The sequence below is a fragment of the Parambassis ranga genome, unplaced genomic scaffold, assembly GCF_900634625.1.
Source record: "Parambassis ranga unplaced genomic scaffold, fParRan2.1 scaffold_37_arrow_ctg1, whole genome shotgun sequence".
Classification (NCBI taxonomy): domain Eukaryota; kingdom Metazoa; phylum Chordata; class Actinopteri; family Ambassidae; genus Parambassis; species Parambassis ranga.
Window position 1 is genome coordinate 641,461 of NW_021144804.1, and position 9,572 is coordinate 651,032.

Genomic DNA, 9,572 nt, shown 5'->3' on the forward strand with positions numbered 1-9,572 from the left:
CCTGACACATATGGAATGGAGATGTTTTTTCTCTGCCGGTTGTTGTCCTTCTTCTTGTTGTTGGGGGGTCTTGTTTTAGTGGCTTTGATGAGTGCCCACTTGGGGTAGCCACAGGTTTGCAGGGCCTTCCTGATGTTTTGTTGCTCCTTCTTCTTCCCCTCTGAGCTGGTTGGTACAGTTTGTGCTCTGTGCTGCAGGGTCCTGATGACTCCCAGTTTGTGCTCCAGTGGGTGGTGTGAACCAAACAGCAGGTCCTGGTCCGTGTGTGTGGGTTTCCTGTACACTTCCATGTTGAGGCTCCTGTCCTCCTCAATATGTGATGTTGTTGTCCACTGCGTTGATGTGTTCTGTGAACCGTTGCACTTCATTGGTCACCCAGGTGTCATCCACATATCTAAACCAGTGGGTGGGGGTGGTTCCAGAAAAGGAACTCAAGGCTCTTCTCTCCACTTCTTCCATGTAGAGGTTGGCCACAATAGGAGACACAGATGATCCCATCGCACAGCCGTGCTTCTGTCTGTAAAAGTTCCCATTGTACTGGAAATAAGTGGTGGTTAGGCAGAGGTCCAGCAGGTCACAGATGTGGTCTGGCGTGAGGTTGGTTCTTTCCTTGAGTGTGCTGTCTTGTGTGAGGCACGTCCTTACCGTCTCTGTGGCTTCTGATGTAGGGATGCAGGTGAACAGGGAGGTGACATCAAATGAGGCCATAGTGTCGTCTGGGTCCATTCGGATCTTCTCCACCTTGTTCACAAAGTCCTACCAGTGGTGTCAGGAGTTCAGCCAAGTGCTTAGCCATGTTGTATGTGACTGAGTTTGTGCTGCTGACGATGGGTCTGAGGGGGACTCCTTCCTTGTGAATCTTGGGGAGTCCATACAGGCATGGAGTGGCTTCCCCAGGAAGCATACAATGCAGTGATTCCATCCATTCCCAGGAAGTTTGCACATACTCACAGCAAGAACAAAGGGCTGTCAACCAGTCCCCCTCCGGCAGTTTCATAGTCGTTAGCCAGTCGTTAGACACACCTGCCAGATCATCACAGGCAGTTATGGACACATTTAGTGCTATTGTTTTTAAGTTTGACCCAGACCCACCCACTGAGGTCTGTAACCACATATAAACCATGTTTCCCACCAAACAGTTAGAACTGATGAAGCTGCTTGGATGAGCAGCGAAAAGTCTTCAAGAAAACTCTACAAGTCCAGACGCCTTGCCTCAAAGTATATATTCTATTCTATTCTATTCTATTCTATTCTATTCTAGTATGGTCAAGATGTAAAGTGGTCATACTACCACAAAGTCTTAAGCTGCAATCCAGGATGAGGAAAATCTGGTCTGATTTTTTTCACGTCTTTATGAACACACAAATCCAATCCACAATCCTGACTTTCAAATCAAGCACAGATGACCCGTGTTTGAGTCAACTATGAACGCTCGGCTGTGCTCGGGCATTTCTTTCTCATCCCACCCTTCGATAGCTCAGTTGGTAGAGCGGAGGACTGTAGTGAGACAATAAAACTGAAATCCTTAGGTCGCTGGTTCAAATCCGGCTCGAAGGAGAGACTTTTAACCCTCAAGAGTTTCATCATAATGTCACATCATTTTTTCACCGATTTTTTTGGCTAAAGGGCCGATGTGACATATATGTCACAATGATTTTTATCTGATTTGATTTTTTATCTGAAGTGCATTTCAGAATCAGAATCAGAATCAGAATCATGTTTATTGCCATGTAAGTGAAGGGGGTTCACATTACTAGGAATTTGCCTTAGTGATTGGTGCATACAAAGAACATGTAACAATTAACATGCAATAAGATAAAAACTAAGATAAAATTAAGTAAATAAACTAAAGTAGGGCTAAATTTACATGACAGACATGGCATGACAGACATAAAATGAACAGAACATAAAATACTTGGCAGATGAAATGGTAAACATAGACCCTTATATGATCGAATGGGACAGTGTAATAATGTAATAATGTAACAGGTACCACATGGATCGGTGAGGTGGTACTCGTGTGCAAGTAGTGCAAGATGGAGTAAACAGTGCAAATAGTCGTCATTGTGCAGTGACTATACTAAAGTGATCTTCTGAAGTGACAGTGCAGAGCAGTGCATTAATTACAGTTTAACAGTCCAACAGCAGAGGGGAAGAAGCTGTTCTTGTGGCGTGAGGTTCTGGTCCGAATGGACCGTAACCTCCTGCCTGAGGGGAGTGGCTCAAAGAGTCCGTGTCCAGGGTGAGAAGGGTCAGCTGTGATCCGACCTGCACGCCTCAGAGTCCTGGAGACGTACAGGTCCTCGATAGATGGCAGGCTGATAGATGCGATCACCTTCTCAGCAGAGCGCACAACACGCTGCAGTCTGTGCCTGTCCCTGGCAGTGGCCCCAGCGTACCACACTGTGATGGAGGAGGTGAGGATGGACTCAATGATGGCCGTGTAGAACTGAACCATCATCCTGGCTGGCACCTTGAGTTTCCTCAGCTGCCGCAGGAAGTACATCCTCTGCTGGGCCTTTTTGATGAGGGAGTGGATGGTGAGCTCCCACTTGAGGTCCTGGGTGATGGTGGTACCCAGGAAGCGGAAAGAGTCCACTGTGGAGATGGGGGTGTCTGTCAGGGTGAGGGGGGGTGATGGAGCTAGCACTTTCCGAAAGTCTACTGTCATCTCCACTGTCTTCTGGGCATTCAGCTCCAGGTTGTTGTCAGCACACCAGGACACCAGGCGGTCCACCTCCATCCTGTAGGCAGACTCATCCCCATCTGAGATGAGTCCAATGAGGGTGGTGTCGTCAGCAAACTTAATCAGCTTGACAGACTGGTGGCTGGAGGTGCAGCAGTTGGTGTACAGGGAGAAGAGCAGAGGGGAAAGTACACAGCCTTGGGGGGTACCGGTGCTGATGGTCCTTGTTTCCGAGACATTCGTCCCCAGCCTCACATGCTGTCTCCTGTCTGTCAGGAAGTCAGTGATCCACCGGCAGATGGAGTCTGGAACATGCAGCAGGGACAGCTTGTCTTGGAGGAGAGCTGGGCGGATTGTGTTGAAAGCAGAGCTGAAGTCCACAAACAGGATCCTAGCATAGGTTCCCGGGGAGTCCAGATGCTGCAGGATGTAGTGAAGAGCCAGGTTGACAGCATCGTCCACAGATCTGTTAGCTCTGTAGGCGAACTGCAGGGGGTCCAGGAGGGGGGCTGTGATGGTCTTGAGGTGGGACAGTACCAGGCGCTCAAAGGACTTCATGACTACAGACGTCAGTGCCACAGGTCTGTAGTCATTAAGACCAGTGATCCTTGGTTTCTTGGGAACTGGAACAATGGTGGAGGATTTGAAGCAGGCTGGCACATGGCATGACTCCAGAGAGGTGTTAAAGATGTCTGTGAGCACTGGAGTCAGCTCATCTGCACAGTGTCTTAGGGAGGAGGGGGACACACCATCAGGTCCAGGAGCCTTGCGGGGGTTCAGTCTCCTTAACAGCCTGTTAACATCCTCCTCCAGGATTGAGAGGGCAGCTGAGGGGGAGGAGGAGGGGGGCAAGGAGGACTCTGATGGGGTATCTTTGATGTGGATGTCCGTGTTGATGGGGTGTGGAGAGGTGTGTGGAGAGGTGTCAGGGCTGGCTGATAGTCCATCAAAGCGGCAGTAGAACTCATTCAGACTGTTGGCTAATTGCAGGTCGTCAGCTGAGTGGGGGGCTTTGGGCTTGTAGTTGGTGATCTGCCTCAGTCCTTTCCACACAGAGGCAGAGTCGTTAGCAGAGAACTGCTGCTGGATTTTCTCAGAGTACAGTGATTTAGCACTTCTCACCTCCTTGCTAAACCTGTACTTGGCCTGTTTGTAGCAGTCTCTGTCCCCACTTCTGAAAGCGGCCTCCTTCTCTAGCCTCAGCTGTCTGAGTTTAGCTGTGAACCAGGGTTTGTCATTGTTATAACTCACCCTGGTGCGTGTTGGCACAATACTGTCCTCACAGTACTGTATATATGACGTCACAGTGTCTGTATACTCATCAAGACTATCAGTGGCAGCCCTGAACACCTCCCAGTCCGTTGTCTCAAAACAGGAGCGAAGCTCCTCCACAGCCTGGCTGGTCCACTTTTTAGATGTCCTCACCACAGGTTTGGAGAGCTTCAGCTTCTGTCTGTATGCAGGAATCAGATGGACCATCACATGGTCAGATAGTCCAAGAGCAGCACGGGGCACTGCGCGATATGCCTCGCTTATTGTGGTGTAACAGTGATCCAGTGTGTTCTCCTCTCTGGTCGGGCATTTGATCAGCTGTTTGTACTTCGGGAGTTCTTTGCTCAGGTTTCCTTTATTAAAGTCACCAAGGACAATAATTAAGGAGTCCGGATATGTTTGCTCCAAACACAGGATCTGATCCGCGAGTGCACGCTGAGCCTCGTGCACGTCCGCACCGGGCGAGATGTAAACAGCAGCCAGAATGAATGAAGCAAACTCACGTGGAGAGTAGAATGGCTTACAGTGAATGAATAAGTATTCCAGAGCAGGAGAGCAGTGCTGGGAGATCACAGTCACATCAGTACACCAACCACTGTTGATATAGAAACAGACACCTCCACCTTTGGTTTTACCGAGAGTTCCCTGTGGCGATCCGCTCGGAGGAGTTGGAATCCCTCCAGCTGCAGCGCGCAGTCCGGTATCTGTTCACAAAGCCAGGTCTCCGTGAAGCACAACACACAGGATGAAGAAAAGTCCCTGTTCCTTCCCATCAACAGTGTCAGCTCGTCCATTTTGTTGCTAAGTGAACGGACATTAGAGAGAAAAATCCCAGGTAACGGTGTGCGCGTCCCACGTCTCCGGAGGCGCACCAGCTCTCTTCCCTCTGCGCCGGCGTCTCACCTTTTTAACTAAAACGTGTAGTAAATCGGCAGCAGATGCTAAAAAAACTGGTGATAAGTCCACAGGTATGGTAAATCTGATGTTCATGAGCTCTTCTCTGGTGTAAGAGCATGCAGACACACAGTTTGTGCACAAAAACAAACAAAACAGAGCGCACCAAAACACCAGGGCGTCCGTACCCGGCGCCATCTTTGTTCAATACATGTGTTTACAACACGTTTATGTAATGAAGGATGTGTTATGTAGTCATTCCAATCCTTGACTGGTCAAATCTTACCTTTAGCAAGTCGATAGAGCCTTTTTAAAATTTGCTAGCTCTGCGTCTGTAAACACAAAATCACCTACAAACAAACCAGCCTGTTTCCTTAAGGACCCACGGTGACATAGGTGTCACCGGTCCTTTAGGACCCCAATGGTACAGCAAATCACTCATTAAGGAATATGACATGCAGTTTTTATTTAGTAAACAATGTTTAGCTTTTAATCTTAGTGAAACTGAGGGAAAATCGCTGCATATCAATTTACGATGAATGAATTCCTCGATAATTTGCATCCCTATTCTGACCTGGAAGATTGAGAAGATCGGACCAGTTGTATTTTGTTTTTTGGAATATTTGAATGCTTTTTTTGTGGAATACTTGATGCGGCCCAGCCTCACCCAGGCTCGACCCCCATCGCCCCCCGGGTAAGTTGAGTTTGAGATTATAGATAGATAGATAGATTTTTGTAAAAAAAAAAAAAAAAAGAAGACCATATGTTCCAGTTTTCAGGCCTCGTTGGCGCCTCCGGCCGCCCGTGTGTCGAGCAAGCCGCCTCCTCCTACAGCCAATCGCGAGGCCGAGTGCTACCACGAATCTACCACGAATTGACCAATGACGGAGCCGCCCTCTACCACGATTCGCCAGCTCCCGCCTACCTCCGCCGACGGCCAACCACGAGGCCGAGTGCTACCACGAATTGACCACGAATTGACCAATGACAGAGCTGCCCTCTACCACGATTCGCCAGCCTTGGCGCAGTTGGTAGAGCATCAGACTTTTAATCTGAGGGTCCAGGGTTCAAGTCCCTGTTTGGGCGGCAAGCTTTGTACTCTTGTTACACCACATTCAGATGTTAACCCTTTAAACCCTAAAAGAAAAAAAAATAACCTAAAAAGACAATAATAATGTGCATTATGCATGTTCTTGGTGTCTAGGAACATCCAGGGACCTCGGAAAATGCTTTTCCAGTGTTTAAAATATTGTGTCTATTAGTATGCCTGAGTGAATTACAATAAACTAAATGAGAAATGTAACATTTCTATCCTCGCCTGAGTTTTTTCCTGTTTGACAGCAGAAAACATTATGCTAACAATGATTCTATGTACACAGATGCCATTGATCACATTCAGCTATTCCTTGGCTACAAATGTACCAAATTTGATCGAATTTGAACAAAGAGCAAAGTCTTCACAAAGGTTTTAGTAAGGATATCACCAGGCGGACACTCAGTTTGGCACAATTTGGCACCACATTGCCAAATAGGTTACTTATCATTTCCAATGGGAAGTGGCTGAAAAATACAACTTATATCCATTTCACTAGTCTATTGCCATCTACTGGAGCTTTTGGGTATGAATTTTACCTTGTACTTCATCAACTTCTACCATTATGCACAGTGTAAAATCAAAAACATCAAAATGTATAATTTTGTCTCCAAATAGAGCAGTTTTTATTATCATAACTAATAACTAATGTAAAATAATGAAAGTCCAACCAAATATAAAGTAAGAAAAATACAATAACAACAAGGAGAGGTGATGCCTCAGCGTTGAGCCCAGATGGGCCTGGGACCTCGCTGAAGAGGAAAGCCAGGTCCCAGGCCCATCTGGGCTCTTCCCTCTTGTTGGCTATGAAAATAATAACACTTATTTTTATCTGTAATTGCATACATATTGAAATATACACATTATGTAAAAAATATGTAAAGACAGTATTGAATAGGATTGAATCATCCTTCATCTCTGTTCAGCTCTTCCCTTAGGGGTTGCCACAGTGAATCATCACCACTATCTTCTGCATCCTCCTCTCTCACCCCAACTACCACCCTGCTGTATACTATACTGTGTATATGTATATATATAATAAATCATTTTTATTAGCAACAAATAGTTTACACTTCAAAATAAATGTACAAAACTTACTCATAAACTGGGTCCATCTTTTCCAAAGTTCAACTGGCTGGCAACGGGGTCAAACAAATCAGGAAATCCCTGCCGTTGAAATTCTGCTCCATGCCCCTCTCGACGCAGTAAGAAGAAGAGATAAGCTAGCTAACAACCTAAAAAAACCTCTGACACTCACTGAAACTCACTGAAATTCACCAAAAGTCACTGAAGCACACTAAAGCAACTACAACCTCCACAAACACCTACGCGCACTAGCGTTAGTGTTGTTGCATCTAGTCTTTACGCAGGGATTTTATGTCAGCTGGGTATTGTAGTCCAGTAGATTTTTATACCATTCAATTCAGTAGCTTGTCCTCTTTCATTGGACTACAAACATGGCCGTGTCAGAATTTGAAGTAATAGTGCCTGCACGTTTTCAGCCCTTCAGCGGCCCATCGGGTTTAACCACTGCAGTACTGTTAACCTGCTAGCATCTTTGCTTATCTAAACACAGTTTTCATTTCTGTCCAATGCGAGACAATTACCAACCCCTATAAAGGAGAGGTTCTGCTTCTCAATTCAATTCAATTCAGTTTTATTTATATAGCGCATATTACAATCAGACATTGTCTCAAAGCGCTCAGGAGGGTCACACACTAATACAAGACCACTTCCTGTTGTGCAACAAATACACTTTATGATTCAATGTTGAGCTAATGCCACAGCCACAAAGTCAATCAAGGATTGTTTTTTGAAGACGTTTCGCCACTTCCCCAAGTGGCTTCTTCAGTTCTGCTACTTTTCTGGTTGGGAATCTGAGTTTTATGTGTTCAGGACCTCTGTGGGTGGATCTTGCAGGAGCTCACATGACTACGATCCCTATAGTTCAGGGTTCGGCAACCCAAAATGTTGAAAGAGCCATATTGGACCAAAAAAACAAAAAACAAAGCCTTATATAAGCCTTATAATAAAGGCAACACATGCTGTATGTATCTATATTAGCTATATTAGCCTACTATCAAAATGACTAAGTTGGCTACAAATACATAATGAACCTTCATGATTAAATGTTTATTTTCCCTGCAGCACATTGTTGTGACCTAATCTGGTCACCCCGGATTCCCAGACTCCGTCCCCGATGCACAGAACATTGAATGAAAACCAGTACTGATCAGTTTCAGTTTCGCCTTTATAAAGGGAGAATGCACAGCTCAATACAGACCCCTCGATCTGCTCCTGCAGCTGACCATTTGCATTCTGTCCGTCCCATGCATTAGGCTCGTTTTATTAATCTTACAACAAGGTGTGGTTACATTTACATAGAAAGGCATAAAAGGTAATGTTTTTCAGTGAAACATGCATATTCAATAATCACAAGGTGGAGGGCGTATACGAAACTAAAAGACATTGAAGCTCTCCCACTCACATCTTTGATGTGAGTGTGTGTGTGTATTCTCACAGATCCTCCTGTTACGGCCTTGAGTATATCTTATCTCTTTGGCAAGCTTGTGTTTTCATCTTTGGGTCAACTAGGGGTTTGCAGTTCGAATTTCTAAACTAACCATTAAACATCAGAATGCTTTATGACCTCAGCCAGAGGTCTGGATCTATGCACAACCATACACTTTTACCATATATGCAGACAGACATATATTTTGACCAAGTTTGACCATATATTTCCACACTACCTGTCTGGAAGTACTGTGGCCACCGCAGCGTAGCATGTAGCCGCTTCTGCTCGGCCAGTCGTCGCCAGGTGAAGTCGTACCGATAACCACTCTTGTCTCACATCTTTCTGCATCAAGACATTTTCTGGTTGTGGCTTTTCCGACTCACTGGTAATTTCTCTGCCATATTGCGCCGTATTCGGTGTTTTCACCAGTTGAGTCTCGCTGTAACTCAGCACTGACGCTCATTACTTCTCTGGTCCACGGTTTGAGGAGCCGCGGACACTTCAAGCTCTCTCTCCGTGGATGCAGCGGGCCAGCTGGATGTCTTTAGGCGTGATGGTGAGCCTCTTGGCGTGGATGGCGCACAGGTTGGTGTCCTCGAACAGGCCGACCAGGTGCTGGCCTCCTGCAGAGCCATGACAGCGGAGCTCTGGAAGTAGTCAGCTCCATGTTTGATTATTCTAGATGCTTTAAGGCTGTGAACCCCTCACTGCACACTTTAAACTCCGTTCTCATCATCTTCTTCTTTCCTGCTAAATAAATAATGGCCCTGTGGTCTGGTGGTGTCGGTTCACCTTGGACAGCGATGGACAGGAGGACAGGAAGGTCCGGCTGCTCTCAGCTGGGACCTGTGTGTGTCTGGGTGCACACACACCTGCAGTAGGGGTGGGCGAATCGATCTAAATATCGATAGTATCGATACCAAAGTTAGGATCAGTAATTACTCGATACTAGCGTGATGAGATCGATATTTCTGTGGAAGTTTCTCTTCTATACCTTCAGCAACTTTACTCGTATTTACTCGCGGTGCAGACAGCGCTCCTCTCTCACTCTGCTCAGTGCGCAGGCGCACTCCACCCCCCCCCCTTCTCTGCCCTGCCGGAGCAGACGGAGC

At 46.4% G+C, this 9,572-nt stretch overlaps 1 non-coding gene across 1 annotated transcript; it reads left to right on the forward strand.

The window, feature by feature from the left end:
• The first annotated feature begins 1,466 nt into the window (after positions 1-1,466).
• On the forward strand, positions 1,467-1,557 carry trnay-gua (transfer RNA tyrosine (anticodon GUA)). The gene is given in 2 exon segments: positions 1,467-1,503; positions 1,522-1,557. It is a non-coding gene; the product is annotated as a tRNA-Tyr (tRNA).
• Positions 1,558-9,572: the final 8,015 nt, after the last annotated feature.